This window comes from Ovis canadensis, chromosome 6 (assembly GCF_042477335.2).
Source record: "Ovis canadensis isolate MfBH-ARS-UI-01 breed Bighorn chromosome 6, ARS-UI_OviCan_v2, whole genome shotgun sequence".
In the NCBI taxonomy this organism is placed as follows: Eukaryota; Metazoa; Chordata; class Mammalia; order Artiodactyla; family Bovidae; genus Ovis; species Ovis canadensis.
The window spans coordinates 17,193,349-17,206,697 of NC_091250.1; the positions used below are offsets into that span (position 1 = coordinate 17,193,349).

Sequence of the window (13,349 nt, forward strand, 5' to 3'; positions counted from 1 at the left end):
TAGCAGGTGGGCTCTTTACTGCTGAACTACCAGGGAAGTCCACTTGTTCATTTCTCTACCCCTAGAACAGATTTATTATAGACTTACAGAAGTCTTTCAAGACTGAAAGTTCTTGTGAGTATGTAACAATAACATACTAAGAAAGTCCAGAACATTTGAATCAATGCACAAAGTCACCCATTTACACCAAAAGAAAAGATCAGTTTCTGGACAGTGTCTTCCTGAGAAAGTCTATCAGGGGGAAAAAAAAATGAGGTAGGCAAGATACTGCTACAAGTAAAAGAATTTCTAGACTCAGTAAATTGTTTTAAATGAGCTTTAACCATGAAGAAAAAGGAGAAGTCAACAGTCTCAACTTAAAAAAAAATTTTTTAAATAATAAAAGTAACTTAGATTTTGAACTTATGGAAAAAACTGTAACAAATATCTGGGGGTCAAGGCATAAGCAATCACTTCCTGCTTAAGTATTTCAAATTGTGATGCTACTGAGTGAAACTGTGTTTGATTTGTTTATATGCAGTTTTATTGGACTTTGCAAAACTATTCAGGATGTTTATATGGTCTTAACTTTAAAAGGGAAAAATAAATTTGTGCTTATCTATTTTTATGTCTGAAATCACCCATCCTAATTATATACAAACTTATTTACTGGAGGAACAATAAGGTTATGTTTTGTCCCACAAGATCCGTTCCTATTTAACAATGAGTGAAAATCTTGGACTGCCTTAACTCAGTCGTAGTAGACCAGCTCTGTGTGTAACATCTGTCATAGGTGCCAGCGTAGTCAGCCATTCCCATCGTAATCACTGTAACCAAGGTAGCCACTGTCCCTCCTCTCATGGATACTGGATTTCTTTCTCCTTGTTGAGTCCTAACGGAATCTAGCCCTGAAAGACTGGCCCAGACACATGTGCTGCTACTTATTGTCCTCACCCTCCGATGTGACAGTTCCCTAGGCATGTGTTGGAGGCTGTGATTCTTTCCTGATGGCTCCAAATGGAAAATCCCAAAGGCCAAATCTTTGCCATCTGAGTCTCTAGAATGCTATGATGCAATGCAAATTTCCCCCAGCCTTTTTTGTCTTTCGATACTGCAGTCTCCTTTCTAAGTGCTGGATATCTAGATTTGCTGGATTTTGAGTGTTTAAATCTGCCCATGTTTTACAGTGGATAGCAGTATGTTTCCTACTTCATTCTCCAATTAAGAACCATTATTCTACTTCTTGTGGTGAGAGGAGGGCCTCTGAATGCTTTATTTACTTTAAGTGGAGTATAGTTTCTTTACAATGTTGTGTTGGTTTCTGTTGTACAACAAAGTAGTCAGCTATACGTATACATATGTCCCCTTTCTCCTGGATTTCCATCCCACTGCCCCGTCCCACCCCCGCCCCAAGCTGACTCCCTGTGCAGTACAGCAGCTTCCCACCAGCTCTGTATTTCACACATGGTAGTGGACATCTGTCAATGTCACTCTCTCAATGCATCCCACTCTTCCTTTCCCCTCCTGTGGCCACAAGTCCATTCTCTATGTCTATGTCCCTAGTACTGCTCTGCAAATAGGTCTTCTGTAACTTTTTCTAGGTTCCATATATGTGTTAGTATATGATATTTGTTTTTCTCTTTCTGACTTACTTCACCCTGTATGACAGACTCTAGGTTCATCCACATCACTACAAATGATCCAATTTCATCCCTTTTATTGGCTGAGTATTTTCATTGGTTATTAAAAAAAAAAAAAAAAAAAACCCTGAGCACTGAAGAATTGATGCTTTTGAACTATGGTGCTGGACTCTTGAGTCCCTTGGACTGCAAAGGAGATCAAATCAGTCAATCCTAAAGGAAATCAGTCCCAAATATTCACTGGAAGGACTGATGCTGAAGCTGAAACTCCAATACTTTGGCCACATTATGTGAAGAACTGACTCATTGGAAAAGACCCTGATGCTGGGAAAGATAGAAGGCAGGAGGAGAAGGGGACGATGAAGGATGGGATGGTTGTATGGCACCACTGACTCAATGGACATGAGTTTGAACAAGCTCTGGGAGTGGGTAATGGACAGAGAAGCCTGGCATGCTGGAGTCCATGAAGTTACAAGAGTCGACACGACTGAATGACTGAACTGAAAAATAAAAAGTAAACTTTGTCCAGATTGTCTTTCCTTCCCAATGCAAATGAGTGGAATTTCTAAGAAGGAAACTTAAAAATCAGATAGATCTCCAGCACTAACAGCTAATACTCCCTGGGTGAGACATCTAACTTTTAAACATCTCAAGCTTCCCTATCTGAAAGCACATAGCAGCTTGTAATCTGAAGATGTTTCATGAGAGTAAATGACTTAGTGAAAAATTGTATATCATCATACTTGGCATATAGCAATTATTATTTTTACAACTAATGATAGAAACAATCTATATATTGACTGGAAATACATGGCAGAGAAATCCCAAGGAAGAGGCTTTTTTTTTTTTAATATATAAATAAGAGCTACAATGTTTCCATAGTAGATACAAAAAGATTAAGAAAACTCTGATATTCCATAAACCTATAGCTTGGAACGGAGAAGGCAATGGCATCCCACTCCAGTACTCTTGCCTGGAAAATCCCATGGATGGAGGAGCCTGGTGGGCTGCAGCCCACGGCATTGCTAAGAGACAGACACAACTGAGCGACTTCACTTTCACTTTTCACTTTCACACATTGGAGAAGTAAATGGCAACCCACTCCAGTGTTCTTGCCTGGAGAATCCCAGGGACGGGGTAGCCTAGTGGGCTACCATCTATGGGGTCACACAGAGTTGGACATGACTGAAGCGACTTAGCAGCAGCAGCAGCATAGCTTGGAAACAGATTGTATAAAAACAAAGGATTCGTTTTTTGGTATCAAAAGACAACTAATCCATTTAGCCTGAAAAATGTAAAAATATTTTTCTTTTTGATGGTATTTCCTATTATTAGATAAGTAATCTGTGTCATGGGCTTCCTTTGGTGGCTCAGTGGTAAAAAATCTGCCTACCAATGCAGGAGACACGATTTTTATCCCTGAGTCAGGAAGATTCCCCAGAGTAGGAAATGGCATCCCACTCCAGTGTTCTTTCCTGGGAAACACTATGGACAGAAGAGCCTGGCAGGCTACATTCAATGGGGTAGCAAAAGAGCCGGACACAATTTAGTGACTGAACAGCAAGACCCGAAATTAGATTGCACATTCAAATAAAGATATTTCTTAAGAAGCTATGATCAGCCATTTATATTTTACTTTTAATACTATGTGTTAAATTTCAAGCCTTTAAAAGTGTAGATAAAGCATGAATAATGGGATGAGAAGAATTGAGACAGATAACATTCTCTTCTCCACTTTACGTAAGCTTCCTAAGACTTCCGAATCTTATTTTCTCAAAAGTTACTTTTTTTTTTCTCTGAATGGCATTTTCTGTGTGTATTGTCCCAATAGCTTCTCCAAGTGAGAATAGAAATCTCAAGAGGAATGCCTGGATGATTTCTAGGCATCACCACACCTCTGGTTTAAAAATATCACCTTCTTTGATATACCACTTAGGAGTATTTTATTGCTTTCTAACTTGTCAGGAAATTGTTGAAGTTTGACTCTTATTATGACTACATACTCATGTGAGAACTTATTGATAATCAGAAGAAGAAATCCACAACATAAGTTAAGCAAAAAGCAATCTTAAACCTGTCATTCAGCATTCAAAACACAAAGAAGAAAATTTCTTTTTCTGAAATCATTTGCAGGGCTTCCTTCTCCAGTGACGTTGTTCTTACCTCTCTAGTCCTCTGCTTTTCTCTTACCTGGGAGAGAGAAAGCAGGCTCCAAGCACACAGTAGTTTTTTAGAAAAGGAGAATCTGTGTGGTGAGTTGTAGCTGTCTTTAATAGCAAGTTCAACCAAAGCCCTAAATTCTGTTCTTAGCTCTGGTGAAGAATTGCTGTGCATGAATATAAGTGATCCTGCACAATCAGCTATCCTCAGCTGTGTCTTAAGATAATAATACATTTTTGTCTATTCACAGATTTTATGGGGGTCAATGAGATGATATGTAAAAACGTACAAAATTTGAAAATCCCATACTGATAGAAATATCTCCTCTTAGTCTCTAATCTGAGAAGTAAATTAGACTTTCAAAAACTTTATGTAATATAAAAGAATAAATAAAATTTATAAAATATTCATATGAGTAATATTATTTTCTTAGTTTTAATTACCCAATTCATTTGCTTCTAATATATCAGTTTAAAATTTTGACTGCAGAGCTGGGAATATTACATGAATGTGTATTTAGCTATTTTAGAGTACAATGGTTAGTTCTAAATGTTGCTACTTGTACACCATGAAAGTGGTCAAGGCATTGGTTCCATTTCTGAGACAGAAGTGTTTATTAGATGCTCATCAAAAACAAACAAAAAAAAATTAGCATGCATACTCATACACACAATTATTACAGATTTACTGTTATGAAGGATTTATAGACACAATTTACAAATAATAATACAATATGTAATATTTCTATTGTAAATTCCATATAGTTGATTATCATAGAATGTTTTAATTAATTTTGTGATATATTATATCCATAGCCAACCTATGGCTGCAGCTGACAGATGAGTGTTGTTCTGACAAAAATTCTGTGTTATGCTTTTGTTTTATTTGACAGTAAGAAAAAAATAAATAAAATTCAATGTTGGAAAGGCTTGTATTCATCAATCTTCAGTGCTGAATCATTTTTTTAGTAAGTTGAATAATAGTCTTCAAATACTGGAATAATATAACTTCAAGTTTTAAATTTTACTTTAACTATATGGCTACAGACAAAGCACACTTTTAAATTTAATCTCCATCATTAATATTTTCTCTGCAACCTTAAACCTAACAATCAAAGAAACAATAAACCCTAATTGGTAACATTTGTTGATTTCAATGGTATATTCTCACCATGACTGAGATCAAGCTACCAATGTGACCTCATTAAATATAGAATTGAGAAAAGAGGTAAAGTAGAAAACACCATTATATAGGATTTCTAATATGCATATACAGTAGATGTTAATAACCTCAAGCACTTAGGTAATAATGCAACACAATACAATTGCATAATACAATTATTGCAAAAATTTAAGAATAATGAGTTAAGTGTTTATTTCTGTTTTAATATAAGTTATTTGTGACTTTATATAAATTAACTCCTTAATAATGCCTGTGATTAAAATCTAGCCACCATATTCCTGAAGCTACAAGTGTTGGCTCCCACAAACCAGCACAAACCAGATCCAACCTGTTGGTCCCAGTTGTGGTTTCATAACAACCTGAAACAATCAAAGTGGGAAATGGTTGAAGCTAATAACACTCACTTCCTGGTTCACTGCTATATCTAATCTCCATTGGCGACTAGATCCTTATAATGCTTCTTAGACCTTTTATTGACACAGTCACACAGTCACTGCAGTTATCATAGAGAAGTTGACATCTTGAGATCACATCCTATTCAAAGAAGGGTATAGTTTGGCAATATCTTGAATGTCAGTTTGTGAATAATTTCTGCTACAAAGATAAACTTTCTCAAAGTTGGCAAAGAAAACTTTTCCTCTAAATTTTTAGTTTCTTTTTGCTGGTCCATTAATTAGATTGATGTGAAACAGATTAACAGGAGAAAAATAAATTTAATTACTGGGGTTCCAGAGATTTAAGACCCAAGGGCAAGTTGAGTAGTCGAGGCTAATGAATCCTGAGTTAAGGAGTGGAGTAGGAGCCAGGGACTTCAAAGGGGAGGAGGGCAAATTCACAGGAGGTTGAGATCAGATGTTAGTTAGATATTTTTGTGTGCCATGCAGATAAATTCAGATGAAACTTATCTCTTGCAATAGCTCTCTCTTTAAGCCAGGCCCTTTATTTAAATTACTTTAGGTAGTTAAGAGGAAAATAAAAAGTTCTTCCTGAGTCTCTTGGTCCTTCATTTTCTTCAGCTCAAAATAATTCACTTGCTGACTGGGAGTTTGGGGTGGCTCATTTTGAACACCTTAAATGGTTTGATGTGAAGTTCTATTACGCCCTTCTATGGACACACGTGCCACTGTTTTCCTAAAGAATTGGCAAGAGAAACATTACAGATTGTTCCTATGTGCTCAGACCTCAGTTTTTAGTGCAATAAAATAGGCATTTTAGTCACTGAAAATATTTTAGGGACCTTCTGCCCGTGCCTTCCCTTTAGTATATTATTCTTCCTATATTATTCATTTAATTAAATGTCACTCCTTTCCACCAGTTATCAAAGCAAAAAAACTGGATGTAATACCAAGTTCTTCTTTTCCTTTCTATTTACAACTTGTAAATAGCCACTATGTTGTATTGCTTCTTCCTAAATAGCATTACCATCTATTACTATTGTCGATTTAAAAAAATATTCACAACATAAAAGTTGAGCATTATGTTTTATTCAATGGGAATTTGTAGGACTTCAGGATTGGGCAGACAGCACCTCAGCGAACCCTGAGAAATCTGTTTCAAAGAAGTGAGGGGAGGAGTCAGGATAATAGGAGTTTTTCAAGGAAGGGCAGGTAGTCTGAATGTCGAAAGATTACTGCTAATTAAAGAAAATCAGATAACCCAAGCTAAGAAATTTAGCATTTTTCTATGTATGGCAAGAGTCTGGGCTCACTGAAATCATTCCTTTGATATGCACCTCAGCCACCTGGGGCCAGTACTCTGTTTTCACACCCTGGACTTCCTCAGAGCTCACCATGGGAAGGGGCTGCAGTCTGATGGCTGCTAGATGACAGGTGTTCTTTCCTTCGAGTTCTCTCACGGCTCACCAGCTCATCATCCATGTGGCTGCAATTGCTGGTGACTGTAACATCCTTGTTTACTGACATGGCGGAAAATGTTCCATTTCTCACCGCTTAAAGAAAAAGAATGGCAAGAAGACCAACTGGTTGTCTGAGGAGGCTTTACAAATAGCTGAGGAAATGAGAAGTAAAAGACAAGGGAGGAAGGAAAAGATAAACCCAACTGAATGAAGAATTCCAGAGAATAGCAAGGAGAGATAAGGAGGCCTTCTTAACCAAACAATGAAAAGAAATATAGAAAAATAATAGAAAGGTTGGAGAAGACACTTGAGAGTCCCTTGGACTGCAAGGAGATCCAACCAGTCCATTCTAAAGGAGATCAGCCCTGGGATTTCTTTGGAAGGAATGATGCTAAAGCTGAAACTCCAGTACTTTGGCCACCTCGAGAAGAGTTCACTCATTGGAAAAGACTCTGATGCTGGGAGGGATTGGGGGCAGGAGGAGAAGGGGACGACCCAGGATGAGATGGCTGGATGGCATCATGGACTCGATGGACGTGAGTCTGAGTGAACTCTGGGAGATAGTGATGAACAGGGAGGCCTGGCGTGCTGCGATTCATGGGGTCGCAAAGAGTCAGACATGACTGAGCGACTGAACTGAACTGAACTGAAAGGACAGAAGTGATAAGGACCTAACAGAAGCAGAAGATATTAAGAAGAGGTGGCAAGAATATACAGAAAAACTATACAAAAAGGTCTTAATGATCAGGATATCCATGACTAGTGTGCCCGCTCACCTAGAGCTGAACATCCTGGAGTGTGAAGTCAAACGGACCTTCAGAAGCATTATTACAAACAAAGATAGTGGAGGTGATGAAGTTCCAGCTGAGCTATTTAAAATTCTAAAAGATGATGCTGTTAAAGTGCTGCACTCAATATGCCAGCAAATTTGGAAATCTCAGCAGTGTCCATAGGACTGGAAAAAATCAGTTTTCATTTCAATTGCAAAGAAAGGCAATGCCAAAGAAAGTTAAAACTATCATACAAATTCATTCATTTCACATGTAAGCAAGGTAATGCTCAAAATCCTTCAAGCTAGGTTTCAGCAGGGCATGAACTAAGGACTTCCAAATGTAAAAGCTGAGATTAGAAAAGGCAGAGAAACCACAGGCCAAATTGTCAATATTTGTTGGATCATGGATCATGGAGTTCCAGAAAAACATCTACTTGTACTTCATCGACTATGCTAAAGCCTTTAACTGTGTGGATCACAACATACTGTGGATAGTCTTCAAGAGACAGAAATAGCAGACCACCTTACCTGTCTCCTGAGAGACCTGAATGTGGGTCAAGAAGCAACATTTAGAACCTTACATGGAACAACAGACTGGTTCAAAATTTGGAAAGGAGAATATCAAGGCTGTATATTGTCACCCTGCTTATTTAATTTATAAGCATAGTACATCATGCAAAATGCTGGGCTGGATGAATCACAACCTGAAATCAAAATTGCTAAGAGAAATATCAACAGCCTCAGATATACAGATGATAACCACCCTGATGGCAGAAAATGAACCACCCTGTTAATGAGGGATGAAGAGGAGAGTGAGAGAGCTGGCTTAAAACTCAACATTCAAAAAACTAAGAATGTGGCATCCAGTGCCATTACTTCATGGCAAGTAGAAGGGAAAAATTGGAAGCAGTGAGATTTCATTTGCCTGAGGCTCCAAAATCACTCCAGACGATGAATGTAGCCATGAAATTTAAAGATGCTTCCTCCTTGGAAGGAAAGCTGTGACAAACCTAGACCGTGTATTATTAAAAAGCAGATATCACATTGCTGACAAAGTTCTGTATAGTCAAAGCTATGGTTTTTCCAGTAGTCATGTATAGATGTGAGAGTTGGACCATAAAGAAACCTGAACATCAAAAAATTGATGCTTTTGAATTGCGGTGCTGCAGAAAACTATTGAGAGTTTCTTGGATTGCAAAGAGAGCAAACCAGTCAATTCTGAAGGAAATCAGTACTAAATATTCATGGAAAGGACTGATGCTTAAGCTGAAACTCCAATATTTTGGCCAGCAGATGTAAAGAGCCAACTCTTTGGAAAAGACACTGATGCTGGAAAAGATGGTAGATAAGAGGACAAGGGTATATAGCTTTCTATAAAGAAAGCTGAGCGCCAAAGAACTGATGCTTTTGAACTGTGATATTGGAGAAGACACGTGAGAGTCCCATGGATTACAAGGAGATCCAACCAGCCCATCCTAAAGGAAATCAGTCCTGAATATTCATTGGAAGGACTGATGCTAAAGCTGAAGCTCCAATACTTTGGCCACCTGATGCAAAGAAGTAACTCATTTGAAAAGACCCTGATGCTGGGAGAGATTGAAGGCTGGAGGAGAAGGGCATGATAGAGGATGTGATGGTTGAATGGCATCACAAACTCAACAGATGTGAGTTTGAGTAGGGTCCAGGAGTTGGTGATGGACAGGGAAGCCTGGCGTGCTGCACTTCACGGGGTCACAAAGAGTTGGACACAACTGAGTGACTGAACTGAATTAAACTGAAGAGGAGAAGGGGGGAACAGAGGATGAAATGGTTAGATAGCATAATCAACTCAGTGGACATAAATTTGAACCTACTTTGGAGATTGTGGAAGATACAGGAATCTGGGTGCTACATTCCATGGGGTCACAAAGAATTAGACTTGATTTAGCAAATGAACAGCAACAAAAAATGCTAGAACAATACTTAGACCTAGGAAGACCCCAGAAACCCTTTGATAAATATATGGCTCAGGGGTTGATTCAGGCAAAGCCTAAATAAATAAATAAATGATAAAAATGATGTGAATCTATTATTTGTGGTGAAAGAGAAAGTCATTTCTTGGACCTAATTGCCTGCACTGGTGTAGACTTAGAATGCTTTTTATTTCTTTATGAAATTTTAAAATACCAGATTTCCAAATAGATGGGGTAGTGGATGTCATGTGACTCTAGTCTTGTAGCTGGTATCATCAGGAAACTGTGAAAACAGATTTTACTGGTTTTATTTTATTTTATTTTCCTTGAACCTGATTTACTTGCTTGCACACTTAATACATACAAGACTAAGATGAGTGATGTTTAGGACTAAATAATTCACTGCTAGTATAACAGTCTGATTCAGACTTATGAGCCCCTACTATAATGACATCTTTTGCTCTCCAATACAAAATGTCCCCAAACAAGGTATGACTGTGAAATGCCACATAGTCCATAAAGTTTTTATTAACAGAGAGAATACCAAGAGGGAGACGGCTGGCTTACTCTAAAACAGTGATTCTTCAACTACTGTTGGTCAGAATTCCCAGTGAGTCTTTTAAAGACCTGGATTCTTTCACCAGAAAAACACATATTTGCATTAACAGACAATTTTGCATGAATTACAGGACCTTTTACAGTCTACAGATTAAAAAATCAATGCTCCTGAGAAACTCAGCTTGGGCAAGCCTTGGCAAATAAAATTAATGAGTATTAAACCAAGGGAGGGTTAATTAACCACTGGTTAAGACGAGAACACCACAGTCCCACAAATAAACATATTCCTGCTCAGTGAAGAACAACGTGGGTGCGCATATGGAAACAAGGACAAGCACAGTTCATGAACTCATCTCCCCACGAGACTTTCCTCGCCTGTCCTTAGACTTCAGTAAGGGTGAAATGAAGCTGCAAAGGTTTCAGAGCAGAGCAGAGATGAATCCTGATTGATTTTCAGAAAAATAGGAGACATAAGTCTTCACACCTAAACTTCCTCTTTTGCAACATGTATAAAAAATAAATTAAAATTGTGCTCAGAAAGAACATTTGATGTCCCAGTGCCAGGAGAATTGCATTTTGTTTCTGTGGTTTCTGTTCTCCCCTAAACATTTCAATATAAATAGAGCTTTGTATTGTGAAGTAGGGCAATGCATGATTATTTTATAGTGAAGTCTAGAGCAAGCTTGCCTGGAAAATCCCATGTTTGGAGGAGCCTGGCAGGCTGGAAAATCCCATGGACAGAGGAGCCTGGTAGGCTGCAGTCCATGGGGTCACTAAGAGTCAGACACAACTGAGTGACTTCACTTTCACTTTTCACTTTCATGCATTGGAGAAGGAAATGGCAACCCACTCCAGTGTTCTTGCCTGGAGAATCCCAGGGATGGGGAGCCTGGTGGGCTGCCATCTACGGGGTTGCACAGAGTCAGACATGACTGAAGTGACTTGGCAGTAGCAGCAGCAGAGTAAGCTTATCATGTGTGCTTGTATGCTTTCACTGTGGCCTTACTCTTTTTTTATCATATTCAGAATGAACATAGTGGAAGTGTCTGGTAAGAAACTTAACCCCAAAATAGTCAATACATAATGTCCAAGTAAGACACATGATCATGTCTACCCTCTAAGTTAAATATATATATATATATATATATATATATATATATATAATGCTGCACCAAGATGTCACATATTCAACAAATATGTGCTAGAAATGTTTTAAAGATTTTTGAATTGTTAAATAGAGTGTGCTATTTGGAAAATTTTAAGTCTTTACAGTATATGTTTACAATGGTCACAGAACTGATAATAAGAGATGTAATTTCTTCTAAAAATTTTTGGAATATAAAAGTTTTCATTCTTGCATTTAGGTTGATTTTTATTTGTTCCTGTTGTTCAGTCTCTAAGTTGTATCTGACTCTTTGCAACCCGACAGACTGCAGACTTCCCTGTCCTTCATTATCTCCCAGAGTTTGCTCACACTCACGTGCATTGAGTTAGTGATGCTATTGAACCATCTCATCCTCTGTCTCCTCTGCTCCTCCTGCCCTCAATCTTTCCCAACATCAAGGTCTTTTCCAATGCATAGTATATAAACTTAATATATATTATGTAAATATTATGTGAATATTATATATAAATATGATGTGTGTATACTTATTTTCAACTTTATTGCACATAAAGGTATTGGATAATCAAGACACTTTGGAAGATAAGTAGGCCAAATGATGCAACTTTGCCTTAAATATCCTAAAAATGCATTTTTTTTCTTTTTATGTGATCAGGGTACTTTTATATATATATATATATTTTTTTTTTTTTTGCTTTATTTTACTTTACAATACTGTATTGGCTTTGCCATACATCAACATGAGTCCACAACTGGTGTACACGTGTTCCCAATCCTGAACCCCCCTCCCACCTCCTTCCCCATGCCATCTCTCTGGGTCATCCCAGTGTACCAGCCCCAAGCATCCTGTATCCTGCATCAAACCTAGACTGGTGATTCGTTTCTTACATGATATTATGCATGTTTCAATGCCATTTTCACAAATCATCTCACCATCTCCCTCTCCCACAGAGTCCAAAACAAGCCCAAGTGATATATCTTCTCACTATTTTTAGAGCAGAATTTTATGAAAGCTGCTGCTCTAAGTCGCTCCAGTCATGTCTGACTCTGGGTGACCCCATAGATGGCAGCCCACCAGGCTCTCCAGTCCCTGGGATTCTCCAGGCAAGAACACTGGAGTGGGTTGCCATTTCCTTCTCCAATGAATGAAAGTGAAAAGTGAAAGTGAAGTCTCTCAGTCGTGTCTGACTCTTCGTGACCCCATGGACTGCAGCCTACCAGGCTCCTCTACCCATGGATTTTCCAGGCAAGAATACTGGAGTGGGTTGCCATCGCCTTCTGTGTTATGAAAGCTAGATGTATGCTAATTATCTCTCAATTAAACTGGGGAAAAGAAAAACAGGCTTCAAAAATAGTGGTCACAATTATAATAGAGGGAATGGCAGGAAACTTTGGGAGGTAATGGGCATGTCCATGGCCCTGGTAGTTGGTTTCATAGGTGTATTCTTATCCCCAAACTCATCAAACTATATACTTTAAATATGAACAGCTTTTTACATGTTGATTATCTTAATAAAATTTTTTAATGAAAAATAAGTCCTTATAACAAACCTTTTCTATTTAAGTATATATCCTAATGATTCTATTTATTAAAATCTGATTGATAGACTATAAACATCTTATCAGCATCAGAACTTCTTATATTTTTTTAGTTTTAAAATGATTGTTCCATATGTAAATAATGTTTATGTTTGCAATATCCCTATCCTAGTAGTAATTATTTATGGCAGAGTCCCCAGCCTCTGGGATCTAATTCTTGAGGAACTGAGGAGGAGCTGATATAATAATAATAGAAATAAAATAAATAATAACTGTCCTGTGTTTGAATCATCTGGAAACCATCCCCACCACCTCTGTCTGTGGAAAAATTGTTTTCCATAAAACTGATCCCTGGTGCCAAAAACGTTGGGGACTGCTGCTTTATGGTTATCTTGTCGGGTGCATTTTATTTGCAGAAGTATGAACAAGTAAATTGCTAAACATTTTCCTTGAAATCTCTAATTTAGAGATGGATTAAAATTGCATTTCAACAAGCAAAGTCTAATGGCCTGCCTATTTAAATTTAGCAAAACTAACTAATGAAAAATAAACACTTTCCACTTTCAAAACAAATAAAAAGTTCAAAAGA

General features: G+C 37.8%; 1 pseudogene; it reads right to left on the minus strand.

Annotated features, from left to right (window-relative positions):
* Window positions 1–784: 784 nt before the first annotated feature.
* LOC138442858 (basic immunoglobulin-like variable motif-containing protein pseudogene) lies at window positions 785–6,883 on the minus strand (annotated as a pseudogene).
* Between the last annotated feature and the right edge of the window lie 6,466 nt (window positions 6,884–13,349).